A 21,019-nucleotide genomic window follows, 5' to 3' on the forward strand; every position below is an offset into this window, starting at 1 on the left:
TAAATATTTTTTGCTTCAAATATGCTGTGCAACTATTTTGACTGGAACTTCTAGATGCTATAGTAATAAAAATAAATAATAGTAGTTTTCAGATTACTTGCTTATAAGTTTACTGGACAATGAATGTACCATATAGCATGTATATTTCATTTACAAAAGGGATATTCAAAATCAAACAGCTTTAATCAAGGTTGCTGAAATACTCAAAACAAAGGCCTCAGTATGCAAAATGAGTTATTCCCTTCTTAGATGGAAGAGTTTAACTTTGTAAAGCTTGTCAAAAGTTTGTCTAAGGAAGGAGGGGTTTTTTCTAAGAAATATAACAGTTGATTTACTGTCTTCCTGTTAATTCTCAAATGAAAGGGATGCCCTGGGTTCAATAACAGGATTTTTTTATTTGTCAGATTAATTCCATCATCCACCAACTTCATTGAAACCTGCTAAGGCAAACAAATTTCAAAATTAATAGCAACAACTGTGTTTCCTAGTTATATCTAGTTTAACTAACGTGGAAACATCTAATCCTCTTAGTTTTTATACTTTCACAAACAAGGATTTGTTTAACTAAAAACTTTTAATTAGTCCAATCACATGGAGTAAGTATTTAACAACTCCAAGGTAAACCTGTTACAGACATCTGAGATGCCTCCCACATTCAATTTCTAGAGCTTAAATCTAGGACTCTTTAACCATAGGCTGCAGAACTTGCATAGCAGGGAAGGTGAACGCTAACCCAGTTTTTCTGGACAAGTGGATAACATTCTTTAAAAGTAGCCCCCCACCTCTAGAGATAATATCAGCATCTTTTGCTGCCCTCCATTGTGTGTTCTCTAACTAGGGTAACATCTCACTTTGTGTATTAAAAACACAACAAAATAAAGTAATAAACTTTAGAGGTTTGGTGGGATTGTAGAAGAGCTGAGTGAGGTCAGTAAGGCAGCTAATCACATTAAAATACTGGGGTGCTTAACCTACTAAACTATTGAGCACAGTAGGGTAAACCCAAAATCAAAACTTCACACTGTGTATACAGGTCTTAACACAAAAAGTGTGGAGTCACCCTTATAGAAAAGAAGGCGAGGCTGGAAAAGGAATGCTAATGAGCAAACGGCCATCAATTCTGTAGTCAGTGAAACCAGATAAGAAGGGAACGATTGATATAAAAGGAAAAAATTAGTTACAGTAAAAAGGCACTAGTGAATGTTTGTATAATGGGCTAAATGAGTACATTTATTTGTGTCCCAATTAAATTCTAGATCTGCCAGTCAAATCAGCTTTGTATTGCTGCTTGCATAGTATTTTCACTTGCTCTGGAAATGAAAGATGTGAAAATGGGGTATAATTTACAAGTAAATTAGAGCATCTGCAAACCTGAATCTGCAGAAATCATATACTCAGGGAATACAGATTTGTGTCTAGTACAGTGCAAAAAACATCATTAGAACTTCAGCAGTCAATAATAATAATGATGCTAAGGTATGACTTCAGCACATGCACTTCAACCTTCACTATAGGGATCCATCTCCCAAAAATTTAAAGGGCCTGATTCTCAAAGGGCAAAAACAAGCTGCAGAGCTGCCATGACATAAAGAAGATCTGCATGGATGGGGTGGGGGACTGGGGACAGGGTGGGGAGACAGTACAACAGCAACTATATCTGTGCAACTGGTGCTACAAGGGCGATAAATAGCGCTGGTATTCCTATGGATTTCTGTGAGAAGTGGCAGCCATATGCTTCTTGAATATTCCTCTCTGCTACTAGCCCAGCCACCAGGAAGGGTGGATGAAATAGGACATGGAGTGTGCAAAGGCCACATGTCTTCGCAGGTACTTTTTTCTTAAATATTTTTACAAGGAAAATGGAGAACAGGCACCTGGATATTTTGAAGGCTTGTAATGAAAGCACCTCTCAAGCTTCTCTGATGGAGACAATCCTGGGAAAGGAGTCACTATGGAGAGGCCCTTGTTTCCTAAGTATTTCATGTGTTTATGAACCAGTAAGACAAAAAATGTGGGCCAGACTCTTGCCTAATGTAAATAGGCAAAATGCCAGTGAAGCTGAGCCCATTTACACCAGCAGAGTATTTGGTCCTGTGTGCTTAGGGGCCAGCGCAATTTAGCATGCTGAACCCTGACAGTGGGAAGTGTATCAGAGGTGGAAGTGCTGTGGAACAGTCTCTCTGCAACCTCACTCTGCCATGGCATAAGGACCAAGCCAGTGCACTCCACAAATTGGCAAGGCCAGGTAATACATTTCTCAGTCAGCCTCTATTAGTAGGGACCTTATGGAACCCTGGGTGGCAATGGTATCAGTTTGTGTCCTTTGCCAGAGTGAATCTTTCTCTGCTGCAAGTCTTCCCATAGACAATGAGCAATTTGAAATCCTGTGCCTACAGGAGTGAATCTGACCGTTTTTGTGTAAAGATGTGACATCTTAGTACTACGCATTTCTTCTCAACTGGAACTACAATTAAAAATGGAATCTGACAAACTACCAGAAGGGGCTAGAGAACTTATAATTAAATAAACCAGATTCTGAATGTATTTACCCTGACATATTCATTGATGTCACTCGTATTACTCTGGAGTTGTTTTGGATTTACATTGGTATAATTAATCTTGCCCAGTGATTAATGTGCTTTGAGATGCTGAAAAATAGTGAAAATCCTCTAATAGTGGTAACAGTAATAATGAATAGTAGCAACTTCATTTCTGCATTTTTTAATGTTTCATAGAGATGATGAGCATTAAATTCACTGCAGCCAGTCCAATCAGCAACTTTTAACCATGGTTTTATAACTTGTTAGGGTTGGCTTTACACTAGACTTAACTTTGAGCTAACTGATTGCCAGTTTACTTGAGGCATTTGACATGTTTGTAAAGGTTAGTGGGGACACTCCCCACACATTCATTCCTATCTACAAATGCTTGTCCTTTAGGATGCATTCTCTCAGTGTATTCTGGGAAAATCTAGACAAATCTGAAAAGCCTATACCATACTGCCTCCACAGGGGATAGTGCTTACGGAAGACAAGCACACAGAGTAGCAACATTAGAATGTGGTGCAATGCATTCTGTGATAACCTATCACATAGAGAACTGGGAAGAATGACTGGCAAAACTGGTTACACAAACATGGTACAGTGTCCTGTCCACACTGCAAAACAAAAACCACCATCAGTGTACTGACCCCTTTATGTGAAGACAGCCACATGCCAGAGGCTTCAGACAGGGATGAAACTTACTGGTCATGGCTCACTGCCAATGACCATTTTTCAACCATGTTGTATGTGACACAAAACCATGTTTAGAACCAATCATTCTAATAACTGGTTAAAAACTCAGTTAAAAAGTTGTAGTGTGGACAGAGCTTGAAAGATCAGACAGACTTTTAACCTGAATTTCCATTACTGATCACATGCAAGAAAAGAAAATTCTAGGAAAATATGACTATAAAATTGCTGTGTGATATCAGCATGATAGGTATTGGAAAGTTTTTGAGGTAAAGTTACATTCAGTTACAAACCACTGCAGTAGGACTTTTCTCGTTTGCATATTACAGTAAGCACCGGATCACAAACAATAAAAGTGATTTGCAAAAAATAATTAGACCTCCATTTTCTGGCTGGCTTGCATAGCTGAGTTGAAAGTGAACTGGAGTAAAATGAAAATCAGGCAGAATACCTTTGACAGGGGAAAGAGAAATTATGATAGGGAGCATAACTGAAAAGCTAAATAATGCATCTAAATACTGACAGGAGCTTACCTTCAATGGTACATGGTTCAGACATTGTAACTCACCAAAAAAATGGACCAGAAACTTGCCACTAAATAAAGTCAGTAAAAAACCTGGGCAGACTCTGAGGACTTACTGAGCACCAGTCCCGTGTGTCTGCTTATCAGATATGAATAATAATGCAGTAATAGCAATAGAGGGGGATGGAAAATTATTCCACCGCAGGGAACGGGTTAGTCTAGGATAGCTGTGGAGGCATTCTGCAGCTGTTGGTTAGAAATAAGTGCAATCAGAATTGGTAGCAGCCTTTGAGAATACAGAATCTTGGAAACATGCTGAGTTTGAGGGCCAGCAGCATCAAAATTTGGGGATGGACAAGATTCCAATTTTACTAGTGCCCATTTTTTGGTACAGTCCTGGAATCTTAAAACTGGCTCTCTCTCTCTCCTTCTTCCCCCTCAATGTGAGGGATGCACAAAGAACCTCCTCATTGACCATTCAGAGGCTCAGTATATCACAGGTGAGATATCGATACACTAAAGTTGCTGTGAGCAACGAACCTTAACTTTTTCCTTTCCCATTACATGATACATGAATATAATCAGCAATCTGAAGACACCCACAACTTTGACTAATAAAGTTTCAACAAGCATTAATCAATGTTTTTTTTTTTATTATTATTATTTTTATTTTTGGCAAAAGATCATTGCGGACTATGCAAAAGGGTCCATAGGCTGACTCATATCCTGGAATTTCACACTAATACGCAATGTGACTCCGCAAGGGTTATGTTAATAAATAAATGACTAGCATATCTAAAATACACCTACAGAATACAAACCCACAAGAAAATTATACTTGGCATCAAAGATTGACAACTGCAAATAAGCAGGGGAATCTATCTAATCTATACCTATGAATTTTTAATGTCTCTACCAATTCGGTGTCTAAGCACCAACTGCATAGGTAAAAAATAGCAACAAGTCTAATGGACCAAATTCTCCACACTTTTTTGAGTAGGGTATTCTCACTTGTTCAGATCACTTGAATGATGTTGCACAATACATTCCATTGGCTTCACTGAGGGCAGATTGTATGAAGGAGGTGATAGGTTGTGCCCTAAATGTGGCAAGATTAAAGCTCATATGTATTGCTAGTAGTAGGGTGTTCCACAGATGAGTGCCTGCCAGCCAGTGGGAATGTCCAATCCCCAGTTCCTAAGAGTTTCACCCTGGACTCTGTCAGACACAATATTTCCAGGATTGCAGCAGGTTACAGAGAGAGTGATGACCTCTGAGATAGCTAAGACCAAGTCTTTGAGGGCTTTAATGATTAGTACCAAAATCTTGAGTAAATTTGGAATTGAATGGGGAACTATTCACAAGTTACACTTTCTATCATCTTTGGTTTGCTAGAAGATTCTGTCCCATCGTGGTAGATGATGACCCAGTTATTCCTGTCTTTGTCATCTCTCCTCTCAACTGATCTACAACAATGTAATATATCTGGGCATGAGGCCTTCAGCATGAGGCCTTTAGGAAACTCCAACTAGCACAGAACTGTGCAGTGCATCTCCTCAGCAACACAGGCTACCACGAGCACGTCAAACCTGTCCTCCACTCTACACTGGCTTCCCATAGAATTATGAATCAAGTTCAAGGTCTCAGTCCTTATCTTCAAGGCCCTCCATGGCCTGGGCCCCATGGAATCTAAAAGTCTAAAGCTCCAGAATGGAGACCATAGTCAACAACTATGGTCCTCTGGCACAATTAAACTTTCTACAGTAAGAGTAGGTCTAATATATGCAGGAGACAGAACTTTCACAGGGGCCTGTCCAAGACTCTTGAATGAACTCCTTCAGGAACTAGGAACCATCAGACCTCACCACCTTCTGCTCCAAGTGAAAGGCACATCTCTTTGACCCTGCCTTCTCTAGTATACATATCAATATGTATATTAAAACATCCTACCAAAACAAGACATTCCATTGTTAATGCTTCTTCTCCTAGGGAGAGGATGAAAGAATAAACATGTGACAGATATTAGTCACACTGCTTAATGCACAACTGGAAGGCACTTAGATACTGTGCTGGTAAGCGCTGTGTAATAACTGATGCAGAATAGAACAGCATAAAATACAGAGCACAGGTGTGATGCATTCTTGTGCATTGAGCACTTCGTTACCTAGCAGACAGGGCACTGCATCGTAACTGTGTGCAACATCTATAGAAGAGACATTGCAATTGTAGTTCTCTTCTGGGCTAAAACAGGCCCTGAATGTGCCAGATAGCTAGCTAGAGAAAACTTACATTTTTTAGCTGAAACAAAAACCAAGGAAAAATCGGAGTTTAAAAATAGAAACGTGAGACCCAGCACTGAAACAGCACTATGGAAAACCACACAAACTTGATAACAACGTATTCATCTCTGCTTCTTTTGTTGTATTGGACTTATGAATCTTAAATTAAATTCTTCTCTTCATAACTCAACTTTAGCCAATGATTTTTCCCCACTTATGCATAGTAGTAAATACAGAAAGCAGGACTGGTAAACAGAAATTCCAGAGTTCTAACCCCAGTTCTAGCAAGTGGAGCCCCATTTACGGTCTTGAATAAATCACTTACTTTCTTTACCTATTGTTTCCCCATAACGCCATACCAACTCACAGGGCTGTTGTGAGAATACTATTTGTGAAGTACTTTGAGTATGAAAAATACAAATTATTAATTGTTCCTAGGGTTGCGTGTATTTGTGTGTTAACAAATTGCTTACATTAGTGGGTGAGAAAGTATAACGTAAATCTGCTGTTGCTGGGGTCAGCCTGGCAGTCTAATAGTACTGCAGTGAGCTGTCATGTGGAGATCTGAGTTTGGATGCCATGCTCCCAAGGCAGCAGGAAGTGGAGCTGTAAAAACAGGCAGGGCACTCTGCTCCTGACGGAGGGAAGGGAGAAGTCTTGCATCACTCTTTAGCTCCCCTCTAGGTCACAGCATGGAGTGGTGTTAACTGACTACAATGAGAGACAAATTCAGCTCTTCTGTGGTGGAGAGAAATGTGCTGTATGAAGAGCTTTGGAGACAGGCAAAGTAAAAAGATAGGAGGATAAATCTCCATAAGGGGATCAGAGGAGTCCTTAGGGAAATATATTTGCTTTACTGTCCTCACATCCTTACTGGAAACTGAAGCTGCTTTTGGATCTCTTAAATGGATCTCTCTGGGTAGAAATAACGTACCCATGATAAATACATTACTGACCTAGAAAAGTGTGTGTGTGGTGGTGGGGAGTTTCTTGAATGTGGTGGCCTTTTAAGGAAAAAAAAAAGACCTTTTCAGAGTGCTTTAACTGAATTTACATATCCTGCAAATCCTTACTCGAATGAGTAGTCTAACTGAAACCAGAAATCACTAGATATGCAGGAATAATTCCAACATGGAGCCATCTTGGGTATCTATTGCTTTGTATTTAAGTGCCTATGCTTGAATCTCTGAGTAGAATGTCAGTGCACACAAATATTATTTATCACTTCAGGACTAGGAAGTGATGAAAAATACTGTATCCAATTGAAAGTGCAAGGAAAATATTAGGAAGTCAGAAAAAAAATCTAATTTACTCCATCTGGAATTTTTTTAGAATACACCTTTTTTATTTAAATGCCCAGAAAATAATTTTTCAGAGTAATCTTTCTATGATGGTACTGGAACACTTACTCAAATTCTACATTTCCTCAAAGACGACAGAGATGAGATGTGCTCTGTTTGTTATGTATAAAGATATTCTGCCTTGCGGAGCCAAAGAACTATGTTGTATTTTGCTTTTTTATTGCTTTCCTAAAGGAAAGAGGTAGCCAATTATCACTTCCAAGGACTCTTAGTAGTAATTATGGTGAATTACTCTTTTTTAAAATTGTGTCATTTTCTTTTTGATCACCTGTCAAACTTTTTAGACTTTACCTTGGGGAAATGGTGTGCTCTTTTATAAAGAGTGATGTGGCCTCATAAGAAGGAAAATTATCTTTTAAAATTATCAGAACGCTCAGCTCTTCAATCGCCAAAGTGGCAATCATTATGCCACCAGTAGTTGTCATCTGAAAATGGGTGTAAACACTAAAGTCTAATTCAGTAGATGCAGTCTGTTTATCTAAAAATCCACTGTGCTTTCAATGAGATATGGTATTATTCATTTCCAGCCTTAAATATGTTGCACTATGTTCCTCCCCAGAGATGGATGCATTTCAAGATTGAGCAAAGTAATTAATGTATGGATGCTGCAGTTTAATCAAGTGTGTTGGGATCCTTCTAGTTGAAAGACACCGTGTAAATGTATTTCATCTGTTTAAAAAAATACAACCGTATGGATATTATGTCAAATACTAAACACTAATATTTCACAGTAATTTAAGATTATTTCAAAACACCAGTAATGTTTATATTTAGATTCACATAGTAGGTTGCAAAAGATAAAGGAAAGTAGAAGTAATTACAAAACATCCAGTTTTCCACTTTGCAAAATCTTTATCACACATACATTGATCTTACTAGTATAACAACATTTTGTTTGGGTTCTGAACTTGATCTTTTATTTAGGATTGGATGACTCAAACAGCTGTCCTGCAATCTGAATTTCCTGTTTTAATATCTCTATGATAATCTAATGTTAAAATGACCCTCCAGGGTTGGTAAACCCCAAAATATGATCTACTTCTCCCTTCTTCCAATAGCTATTGCAATGCCCATACAATTTTTTTAATGTGCTTTATTTCAAAACTTGCTTCAGTGTTCTTTTTTTCCAATTTTTTTAAAAAAAGTTCTAGTAGTCTGTAACTTCTGAGTAATCCTCCAATAATAAACCAAGTATATATGCATAATGGAAAACAAAAATTCAGTGCCCCTTAAAGTTTTCTCTTCTCTTCATGGAACAAATGGGGGTGTTTAGATTCCCAAATTATCTGATCCATCCATCCATTTTAGGTCATTCAGCTTTGTAGATTCAAAGTGGCCCCTAGAGCTTTGGTTCTCATTCAGATGCAACCCAAATCTAAGGCCATGTTTATATATCAGCCAGCTCTCCCATAGGTATAAAAAAAAACATCTCCATGAGCAGCAGAAACTCTGTCAGCGGAAGCAGCTCTCCTGCCGACATAGTGCTGTGCACACAAGTACTTATGCCATTGTAACTTAATATGCACACTGCTGAGCAACATAAATTTTGCCGACAAAGGCTACGTCTGCCCTACAGCCTAACACAAACAGCTGTTTCTTATGAGATTTTGCCCCAAAGTGGCAGAAATCTTACAGGCACATGCTCTTCATGAGATTTCTGCCATTTCGTTCCAAAAGTTAGTGAGAAGAGCTCATGAGATTTCAGTGTTGTTTATGTAACACAAATCCTAGCCTCAAACCTGAACACTAGCCTAAACCTAATCCCACCTGAGACCCAAACACCAACAACCTGGTCCATTTCTATTTACAACTGCACGCCCAATTCTGCTTGTATGCATATGCATACACTGCACCTATCCATTTCAAGGGAAGATATATGGGTTTACTTGAGGGCAGAGTGGGTCCACATGTCAAGTATCTAAAGACAATTTTATTTTGTATAATACAAAATATTAAAATTGCTTCCTTCCGATAGTCAGAGAAGATTCTACATTCTAGAAACTTGTATGATATCAAGAAGTACCATATAAATGGGAGTTTTCATCAGTACATTTCCACTAACAACAGCATGATCCTCAGGAGAGGCCTAATGCAAGGATAATTCAGTGTGGTTGTTGCAGTTCACAGTTAGCTAATTTAAAATTCATTTGTCAACGTGCCCTGCCACAGTATGTATCCCTGCAAATTTTTTTTTTACCCCTTTGCATGGAAGAATAGCTAGTGAGACAACCTGAGCTGTAATGGAATATCCAGAAGATAGCAATACCACAAAATTACTGTGGGAAATTTATATACTGGATAAATGCAGCAGTTTTCTGGTACAGAACATTGTGTTGTTCGTCCCTTGAGCTCTCATACAATAGAATGGAACACTACAAGCATAAAGTATTACTGGCTATGTGTGTGTAAGAGTAAGTGATACCTAGTTTTAGTTTTTGCATAGAAGAGGAACAAGTTTTGCAACATATTTGATATGCACATGTGATACTGCTGCTGTAAGAGGGTATTATTACTGATTCTCCTAGGCTTCTTTAATATGAAGGTTTTTAATAAGTAAGAAAATCCATCTAGAGCTACTTTAATCAAGAAGAGTGAAAAAGATACATTGTTCTCAGAAAAATCCCTACTGTCCACAGCCCCTTCGTCTCCCGCTCTCTCCATCTCTGGCACTAGCAGAATCCTGCATCCCGCCCGCCCCCCAAACAATACTTCTGCAGCTGCTCACTCCCTCAGTGGCCTCTCTCTCTCTCTCTCTCTCAAACGCCTCTCTTCAGATTGTCCCTACAGGATTGTCAGGCTTTTCCTCTTCTGCTCCTGTCACTTGCAGCCACTTCAATCCTACATATTCTCCTTTTTCAAACACACTTCATCTGACTGTACTCCCTTTTCCCACTCCACAAAGCTTCCATCAATCATCCTCACTAGACTCCTTCTCAGTCACCTTCCACTCTGACTATAACACCCAGTTCTCTCTCTTCCCCTCCTCACAATCCCCAACTTTCATTCTCAGTGAAATCAACTTAATCTGATGTCCTATCTCACCCACTATCTTACCGGCTCCTAACCCTCATTTCTGCATTTGATCTTCAACTCTGGATCAGTTAGTTCACTCATCAAAGAAGGGCCTAGTTTTCACTCAACACTGCTCCTTTGCTGATCTTTGAATATCTGAATTTCCACTATTGATAATTCCTTCAGCACTGGCCAGCTGCCAGACATTGCCTCTCCTCCCAGCCCTTCTGTGATCTCCAATACATTTGTGTCTATGACTTCCCTATGTCTCAGTCTTCTCCCTGCTCTCTCCTCCTCCTTCTCTGGTGACAACAGTCAGATCCCTCCACTCCATTATGTCCTCAAATCCCTTCCCTGTATTTACCAGTGCAAAGTTCTTTCTACAAGCTCTTGAGCCTGGATCACTTCCAACAGCAAGTTCACTGTTGCTGAATGCCTCTGGTGAAATCCCATGACCATGATTCCCCCTACTGCAAATTAGTTCTTTCCTTCTTCAGTTCTGTATATCTTCGCAAACAACACTATTTTTCCAATCTCACTGGCTCCCATTACCAAACCCCCATGATATCACTTATTTACAACTTTTGATTCTCTCCTAAATCCTCCCCTTCCCTTCCCTGATTCCTCCTTCCTCTTTACCTAGGATCTTGCAGATTTCTTCAAACAGAATATCAGTAAAATCAGTTCTTTGTGATTAGTCCTGCTGAAATTAATGGCACTATTTGTGGAGTAAGAGGGGTGGCAGAATCTGGCCCTTAATAATTTGAGTGTTTGGTCCTCCTTATTCCATAATTACTATATAAAGGTATAAAACTAAAAGCAGCTGTGGGAAATTTATACTAAAATCAGTTACATATAAATCCTATGGGCCAGAAGCTGAGCTGGTGTAAACAAGCATAGCTTCATGGAAGTCAATGGAGCGACACTAGTTTATGCTGGCTGAGGATCTGGCATTGTGTAAATACAATGCATGTTCTGAATAGCTGTTCATATAACAGAGGAAATTAATGTTATTCCAACTGAAGCCAGCAAGTAAGCAAATTGTGTCATTCTTCAAATATGGAATTGAGTCCTCTGAATTAATCAATCAATTAGTAAATTGTTGCTACATATATTTAATTTTTTTCCACCTGCAAATAGGTAAATTATATATAACCAACAAAAGTCACATTTAATAAGATTCGGGCTGTTTCTTAACTTTTTTTTTCCACCTTGAAAATGTGTTTGGGTCCTATGACTAATTTTACACTGTGCCAAAACAAGATAGAGAACAAATACTGAATTTTAAAGTGTGACACCCATCTTTCAGCATAGAACAGAGGAGGAGGAGTTATAACCTTATAACCTTTAGCTCAGTGTTTAGAGCACTCAGACAGGATGTGGGAGATCCAGGTTCAAATTCCCCCTCTGCCTGATGCGGAGTAGGCATACAAGTGGAACAGCTTCAACAAGGGATATTGAGTGAGACCTACCTAAGGATACCCTATAATCCTGTGGTTAGGACACGCACCTGAGAGAGAGTGCTCTATATCAGACAGAGAGTGGATTTGAACCTGGGTCTCCTACATGCTGGGTCTAAGTATCTAAGCAACGGGTTAAAGTCTATAAGGGACCACTTGTACCTCTGATCCAGTAGGTGTGCTCTGAGCATATCTACCTGATTAGGCCCTGCAGAGAAAACTTAATTTGAAGGTCACACTGGAGCATAAGTGCAAGGTAGGTGCCCAGACATCAGGACTCAGGTGGCTTTACATATGCCCAGAGGCAGAAATGTAGTCGCAGAAACTTAAGTGTGTAGGGAATTTAGTTGCCAAAAGAGTTAGGCAGCAGCTGAGTGAGAGCTTTGAGGATCTACATTTCTGACTTAGGTGCCTAGAGTGGCAGTTAGGTGGATGTAGCCCCCCAAGTTCAAACTCTGCATACATTTGCGACGTATGGGTATGTTTGTGTTTCGTTTATTTTTTTAAAGGTAGCTTGCTTCCTGGTTGAACTTTTCCAAATCCTTACTGTTATAAATGTGACCCCACATGGTATGGTGCAATACAGCAACTCATGTAGAAGCAGGCGGAACAGCTACAAGGAAGTATTTTGAAATATTTGCCTGCAGTCAGAGATTGCTGAATCACCATCGTAGCATTTTCCCACAAAATGCAGATAAAATCTAGAAATTTTCAAAAAATCTTAGGATCTTCTAAATCTAAATGAAGAGTGTGTACCTGCTTTCTAAATGTTTTTTGTGTAATAAGCAACTAGTAAGGGAGTGAGCAGACAAATATTTTATCTGTTTTTAAAAATTCCTTCTTGTGTGGGAAGTTCTCTAAAGTTGTTACTGCAGGGTTTTGTACATCTTTTACCCATCTTTTGCTAGTCAGCTCTTTAAAGACAGAAAATCTTCCTGGAAACAGACTTGCAAACAGCAAGTATTTTCTCCCATTAGCATTCAGTTTTACTATGAATCGTGGACAATTTTTTTTCCAAGTTTCATCCTCTCCCAGGCAGAGATGATAGAAACCCTGCCTAGTGAAAACACTAATGATGCCAGCCTGTGGATCGGCCAATAAAGGAGTCACATGAACAGCCATGCTATTATCTCTTTTTCCCAAAGCACTCATGTTGCTTGTAGGAGCACTCATTCTATGCTCTGAGGAGGACTAATTTTGCACTAGCTCTGGACCTACAGTGTTTTGTTCTAAACCCTTAGAGAAGGACACTGGAGCTATAGCCAAAGTAAAGAATAAGCACAGACGTTGTAGTGGCTGAACTCCTTAGGTGGCCAATGAATGCTCTTGATGCTTGTTTTTATTTTTATTTCCCCCTTTGGTAGAGAACCTTAGGGTCCCACATGGAGCCTCAAGGATGGAAGCCCATTATCCTTTCTCTTTTACACCTAGTACCCTTACAGTTTCCAAGGGTTGCCAGTCCTTCTGCTCAAGAGAGTGGTATGCAGTTCTCTTTGGAGTTTGTCACCACTGCTCTAATATTTACTGGAGGGGCCACTAAAGAGTAATACAAAACACTCCTTTCTCCTGGTAGCATTACTTTATCTCCACAGTGCTTGCCGTTCTAATACAGTAAGCTCTTTATTATGAAAATAAAACTTTTAAAGCTTCTATATCAGCCATAGGGACTTGTTCCTGGCTGCCATGATGGATTTGTCTGCACTTGGCTGCATTGTTTATTGATCTGAATACTGTCATGAAGGATGAAACACAAACATACCCTGAATAAAGTTAAAAATGTTTATTATTTACTAACTAGTGCAGAAACTCATGGCAAATAGAAATGCACACAATCAATATTTTATCTGCAACACTTTAATTTTGTTGTTGTTGAAGCAATTAATATTTCCTGAGTAACTGACATTTAACTGAGAATTCTTCTTCCAAAAGCCTATGGATTTTTAGGTGCTTTTTCCATTTCTGAAATGGATACCTTTTCTTTCTCTTGCTTCCAAACCAATCTGAGTACATAAATTTTTCTGTACTATGTTAACATTTGACTTTACAGCTAGAATGCTGTATGACACACCACCTCCTCCATTGCCAGTAAGCAAATATTCAAGTATTATAATTGCCCTTGAAATCTATGCTCTGTGACAAAGGTTGGATTCTGAGAAGAGAGTGAAATGCCAAGTTTCTGTGGGTCACAGTTTCTTCTGCCACTGATATGTTAATCAAAAACTTGCCCTTGGTTATCTGTGTAAGCATGACCCAGGGAATTTTGGAATAGATGATGCAGAGACGGGAACTGCAGGAAAAATGTTTGGGTCACTCTGAATGTTGCTGTAGTTCTAGAGCCATGAAAAACTTCTGCTTGGAACCAGAAAAAGAGGAGAAAAGAAACTCAGTCCAGGTTTATCAAGCCTTATAAATAGTTTGGAGAGAACGTGACCCTGTTTATAGATTTGGGCCAAAACTGTGAGAAACAAAGTCCATCTCTGGCACTATCTTCCCTTGTCAAATCATTTTACTTCAATATTTCCCTCATCTGCAAAATGAAGATATTAACATTTATCTTCTTACAGTGCTTTGCAGGGTTAATTTACCTCATTAGTTTACGTTTGTACCATGCTTTGAAATGTAACACACTATTTAAGTACTAAGTATTCTTACTGCTTCATTCCAAAAGCAGTGAAACTCAATGGTTTTGGCTGAGTTTTGCTATGAGGTTTGGGGTTAATTCCTTGGAAATTAGAGAAAAAAATTGCACAAATAAGAGAGAGAGTTTGTCTATCACTTGCGCATCAATGTTACTTGTTAATTTACAATACATTATTTAGTTCACACTGTATCTCCCCAAGTCAAGTGTGAAAAAGTGGTTTGCGTTGTGTGGCATTACAGGGATACGTCTATAAAATCAAGTGTGTCACCCAGACCTCTACCAGTCAAGACTGAACACAAATTTGGCCACTTGACAGGCTCAACATCATTACAAAAAGGATGGTTGACCTTCTGGGGAACATGAAGGTTTGGCCATTCTTTCTATAACTGCTGCTGAATTCTGGCCTGGTAGCACACAAACTAAGGCAGTCAACCTGGTCAAGCAGTAAAGTCTCAGGCTTTTACCTCAACAGCAATCCCTGATTCTGGCCCATTACATAAGAGATATTGAGATGGTCTAAATGAACAGAAAATTTAGATTTAATTGAGATTATTAAGTAGAACTGGTCAGGAATTTTTCAACAAAACTTTTTTTTTTTTGGTTGGAAAATACTGATTCATCAGAACTGAAACTTTTCACAGAAACATTATCAGTTTTGGCAAAACTTTTATCAAGAAGGTTTCTCAGGTCCAGGATGGAATTTCTGGTCAAAACAGAAGACAAAGTCCCCACATCTCACACATCCCAGATGAGTGCCCTAATTACTGGGCTATAAAATCAGTTTCTTTCTCTCTGGTCCAATGAATATTTAATTATTTATGCAAATGAAAACAGCTCCAAGAGGAGAGACTGAAGCTTTGTCTACACTAGCACTTTTGTCGATAAAACTTTTGTCAGTCAGGGGTGTGAAAAAACACACCCCTGGTCAATATAAGTTTCACCGATAAAAGTGTCGGTGTGGACAGTGCTATGTCAGGGGGAAACGCTTTCCCACTGACACAGCTACTGCTGCTTGTTGGGGTTGTTTAATTATGCCAGCGGGAGAGCACTCTTCTGTCAGCAAAGAACAGCTATAGGGGAGACCTTATAGCAGTGCAGCTGCAGCAGTACAGTTGTGCCAGTGTAAGCTCTGTGGTGTAGACAGCCTGAGAGAAACCCATCCCAGAATAGCCAATAGCCTAGTGGTTAATCCTACACATGGCTGTTGGCTAGTCTGGGGAGATGGGGGGTCTCCCTCAATTTCAAAAGGTCTGTTTCATTCCCATGTGGAATGGAGAGGAGGGGGGAGAAGAAATCTTGAAAATTTTCACAAAATGGGAAAACTGTTTCCTGCCCAGCTCTATTAACAGGCCACAGACCCCCAGAGTCAGTAGCATGTTTTAAAAGGAAAAATGTAGAACTATGTCTTTCAAACTCTGGCAAACGTGAGTGTCCTATCTGAACTTGCAAGCCCTGTACAGACTCCATGTGGCTAAGATTACTGTGGTCATGGCCTGTGACCAAATAAGCTTCTCCATAGAAGGAGATTTGCATGTAAATAGCGCCTTCCACATGAGGGTCCCAATGATCTTTATAGATAATACATTAAAATTCACAACACTTGTATGAGTTAGGGAATTATTATCCTCATTTTACAGATGGCAAAACTGAGACCCGGAGAGATTAATGTGATTTGTCCACCATTACACAGGAAGCCTGTTGCAGAGCTGGCAATAGACCGTAGGTCTCCTGACTCCCCATCCTAAGCTTTAGTCACAAGACCACTCTTCCTGACAGAAAGAAAAGCAAATATTTTAAAGCAGCGGTGGGGTTCCCTGCTGTCAGGTGAGAATCCAAGATGATGATTGGGATTTAACAGGGCCCATACCTTAGGCACCGCACGTTTTTGTAGAGTGACCCATGGCATCACCACAACAACCAGTTGATATGAATTGAATTGAATATCTGTATATGTCAAGGACCACATTAGTACCAGACTCCCATCCTGTACACACATAGGCAGCTGGAATGATATTCTGAGATACAAAATGCTGAGAACAGCTCATCATAATCCTCCCTCTTTCCCCAACTTCCAGGCAAAGGACGGGTTATGTAATGGGACGTCTTTTTTTGGAACATCAGGAGTGAGTGCAACTAATAAAATATAACTACTGCTATCCCTCAGGATCAGACACAACTGTTAGAACACCTCTCTTTCTGAGAACTATCTAGGCTCATTTCCATATGGGTAGGGCTGTGCAAACAGTGTAGGGTTCAGTTACAAACCAAATTCAGTTTGCTTGCAGGGATTGGCAGTGAACCAGCCTCTGTAGTTCTGTGTAAGTTCTCTGACCACAAAATGCAAATGGGAGCCCCAACTCTCATCTATTCTCAGGTCACCCCATTTTCTATCTTTGCTGAATCTGCATTTTCACACACACAAAAAATGTGGTTGAAAAATTTCACCCAGTTCTAGCCAGAAATTTACCAATCCTCCCTCATCCCAGCTGGCCTCTCAATCCTTCCCCTTGTCTTCAGGGGCTGCCTAATAAATATCACTGAGCTCCAGTCTTGACATGTGTTTTCTGGGGTAGAGGGTAGTTGCATGTGCAAATTTCAGCATCAGCCCAGGTATCGGAACTGTTCACCTGCCTATGGTTCTTTTCTCATTATTCCTGAACAGGGACAAGATTATTCAAAAAATAGCAATTTGCCTTTATGTTAGCATAAGAATAGCATCATGATAAAAAAATTATCCGTACTCTATGCGTCAGGAAAACCCCTTTGTACTGAGAACTAAGGTGTTGCTTGTTCTTTACCATCTGCAACATGCCAGCAAGCCTCTTCATTGCTGCTGGTGGTATTGCTAGAGCTAGAACAAGAGCTAGAGCTTAGTGCAGCCAGCATTGAGTTCCTCATTCTTCACACATGAATATAGAAAGCGTCCTAGATTATAGATTTGCCCCTCTAATTTACAACTGACTACAGGAGGTGGATCTGGAAACCATGCTTCCTTTCTGTGACACATCAGAACGAGTCTACTCAAAGATTGGATTGCTGATTGGAATGCTAGCAAATTCATATGCTATAATGTGTCAGACACTCTTCTGTACGGTAGTCGTGCCCCCGCTGATCCATTGGCAGAACATTCAAAATGCCGAGTGGATTGAATTAAGGTAAATGTAGGAGGACCCAGTAGAGAGAGAAAAATCAAAAGTAGAGTTGGGATTAATTTTTCTTTAGAATTAACCTACCAACATAGTCAGATCCTTAACTGGTCTGAATCAGCGCAGCTCCATTGAAGGTCATGGCGCTTCTCCTATTTACGCCAGCCAAGGATCTGACCCACATAGTGCAAAATCCACACTACACATAAAATCCAAAATACTGAAATGCTCATTACTGTCATGTACACATTGTAACATATTGTTATAGATACATATATCCAAGCTATCAAGTGATGAATTCAATTTAAAAAATATATATATTAGTACAAATTAGGGACTTTAGAGAAATCAAATTAGATAAAATAAATCAACCCACCAAAACCAAGTAGAATAGAGCAGATAAGATACTGTCTCAAAAATAGAACACTCACCTAACCTTCATTGACTGGGAAAGATAGATTTTTTTTGTTGGTTCGGGTGCACATGTTTGTGTATCAGGAGTTACTGATGTTTCTTCTATACTATTGCACTGTTGTATATGATTCAGTCATTTGTCTAAACCCTCTCGCTGTCATTTTCAAGTTAGTTCATTGACCTCTCCTCTTTTGGAGCTAGTCGTGGTACTTTGTCAAGTCAGATAGTTTCACTGTTTTAATGCCATCTGGTTTCTGCTGTCCTCCATTTGTAATTGTTAACTTGAATGGAATGCAAAAACTCTGGTTTGGACTAGTAGAATTTTAACTGTGGGTAACTTCAGGGAAGTTGAAAAGTGGGAGCAGATTTTCTTATTAGGAAAGCACCTTGTTGAGAAGTTCCTTTTTTTCATTCATTTTGCTTGTCACTGAGATTTGGTTCTGTTCACATAACTTTACTGTGTGATTTCAGAGTACAGTAGGGTTGGTGGTTTGTTTTTTTTAAAGTTGTAACTGTCATTGGGATGACTGTTCCTCTGTGCTGAAGATTTATTTAGAAACTATATGCTCCATTTTATTAACTGTTTGTCAGTTTTCCTGTTAGACACGCCTAGGCTTGCTTGCAGATTTGAACAATAAAGAAAAAGGTTATCATGATTTACTCCGTGAAAAATATTTAGTAATAGTCCTGCCGATGTAGTTTTTTCCCTGGCACCCTTCTCTCATGCCCCCTTTTCATATTAGGGATTTTTTATTTTGGGAGAGGAGGTTGTCAAAACAGGGTTTTTTTGCTGCATTTACACTACTCTGTACTGCATATATGTGCCTTTGTGACCATGATACTGTGTTCTCGCAATGGTGTTTGCATGGAGGGTGGGACAGAAGGTTGCTTAGTGTCTCGTAAAACATTTACCAAAAGCAGTCAGCCATGGATTTGAAGGGCATTCCATTGCCAAGCTGCCTGTGGGAGGGAAGAGAGAGCGAGAGAGCACAAGAGCACACCAGGTACTTGCCAGGTACTGTTTCATACTTTAATTTTTCTTGAGTTAGAAATTCAAGAAGAGCAATGGTGTTTGAATGAAAGGGTTGCTAAAGGTTTACATGGCAGAACTCGAAAATCAAAACAGTAACTAGCATTTTTCTTCATAGTTTGTTTTTGTCAAATAAAATTCAATTACAAATTGTGATATAAGGCAGTGATTGATCAATATCTATTTGCTTTTGGGTTTGTTTTTTTTTTAGCTGCGGAAGTAAAATTCATAAGAATTAAATAAGTATTGCTTAAAATTACTGTTGAGGTTTTCTAATGAATTAAAACCAACTGGCTTCAGTTTGTCCTGAAACCAAAGGGTTAGAACAAGAGTCCAGGCTTCTAAAATAAAACATGTAATCCAGTGATTGAAACAGGGATGTGGTTAGTGACTCGCTGTGTTAGAAGACATGCTAAATGTTGAAACTAGTTTTGCTAAAAGAGGCAACATGACAAATTTTTTCAGGATTTTTTTTCCTGGGCTGTCCAAGTTCCAAGACACAGACAAAGCAGAAATCAGATTTATAATTTTTTCTAATATAATCCACATATAGAAAAGACAAGATTGGAGCAGAGTAGTTTCAAAGAATTGCTTTAAGAAAAAATGTATCACATGATATACGCTGATTCAACCAAATGTCCTCCTTCTGTATGTCATATGTCCTTCTGTAACATTGTAATTTGATAATTCTAACATGCTTTGCGATATAAGCGTTAATAATGACTGAACCCCTTCCCCCATGACTTCCCAGTTTGTTCTCAGGTAATCACAAAAGGTGAGTTTTCAATAATAGCTTGATGTGTAATAAATATTAAGCGTGTAATATGTAAAATGATTAGCTACAATATGTTCTGAATCCAAAGAGATGTAAAATAGGGACAAATATATCACTAGAAAGGGAAATTTTGTTATTTCTTTAGAGGGGAAAATGATACAGCATCCATTGCTTCAGATTTCCTGTTACTAAGTCAAGAATATCACCTCTCTGATGTTAGGGAATACTCTATAAATTTCTGTGTTGCTTACTGTACTCACATGCTAGAGAGTAGCTAGATTTAGTAGATAGCATTGCTGCTAGATGCTACTAAAGTTTAACAGCGCATGCAGTATATTAAAAGTTGCTTAAACCAAATGTGACGTTGATGCATCATGCTGTGTGGGGCCACTAAAAATCCTAGTACAGAGGCCGTGGTCTTGCAAAATGGTGAGACAATTACTGGAAAGCAAAGTATCTGAAATCCCACAACTCTGAGTTGTAAATAGATGAAACAAGCCCTCAGAAATGTAGAGTTTTGGTAAAACCAGCACCCTAGTCTTTCAATGATTTCATAGAAAAGCAACACTTTAATTAATAACAATCCAGAGGGTCATCAGTGATTTTCATTTTTAGATCTCATAGCAAATATGAGTGTCTTATATTTGCATTCAAATAATTTTATGTTAATGTCAGACTATACAATTGATAGTAAATTGGGCTGATATAGTTTAATAAAGTTTTGGTTACAGTCTTTAAAGATTACAGATCTTATCCCGAGCTCAGGGACTGGATTAAAAAAAGTAAAAATCTGAAACAAAAGAGAGCACAACAACGTTATCTCATCTATTGTCATGTGATGATAGAGTTCTAGCAGGTCACTTCTATAAGGAAGAATTAATGGATTAAATAGAAAGGATAAGACTGTTGACAAAATTTGTTCAGTCTTTCAGTCCTGTTTACGCTTCAAAAGACCTACCTTCGTGGGATTCCAAACACTGTATATCTATGAAACTTGTTCCCAAATGTCTGCATGAATGCAAAGAAACAATTTCAAATAGATACAAATTTCAGGAGAAAGAGGCCATAATAGCTAAAAGGTTCACAAGCAAAAGCTGTTGTTCACTGTTTGCTGTTGAATTAAGATTCATGCAGTGACTAGATGT

At 38.9% G+C, this 21,019-nt stretch overlaps 1 protein-coding gene across 6 annotated transcripts in view; it reads left to right on the forward strand.

The window, feature by feature from the left end:
• RBM47 (RNA binding motif protein 47) overlaps nt 1-21,019 on the forward strand; it is a 98,281-nt gene that overhangs the window by 15,073 nt on the left and 62,189 nt on the right. The window contains exon 1 of one of the 6 annotated variants that reach the window (XM_067531239.1): nt 19,045-19,084. The exons of the other annotated variants lie outside the window; for them this stretch is intronic. The gene's annotated coding sequence lies outside the window, so the exon portion shown is untranslated. Of the gene's footprint in view, nt 1-19,044; nt 19,085-21,019 lie in introns of those variants that run through there. 6 annotated transcript variants of the gene reach the window in all.

The sequence above is a fragment of the Emydura macquarii genome, unplaced genomic scaffold, assembly GCF_026122565.2.
Source record: "Emydura macquarii macquarii isolate MOO-44397 ecotype Brisbane River unplaced genomic scaffold, CSIRO-AGI_Emac_v2 contig_3128, whole genome shotgun sequence".
Lineage (NCBI taxonomy): Eukaryota > Metazoa > Chordata > Testudines > Chelidae > Emydura > Emydura macquarii.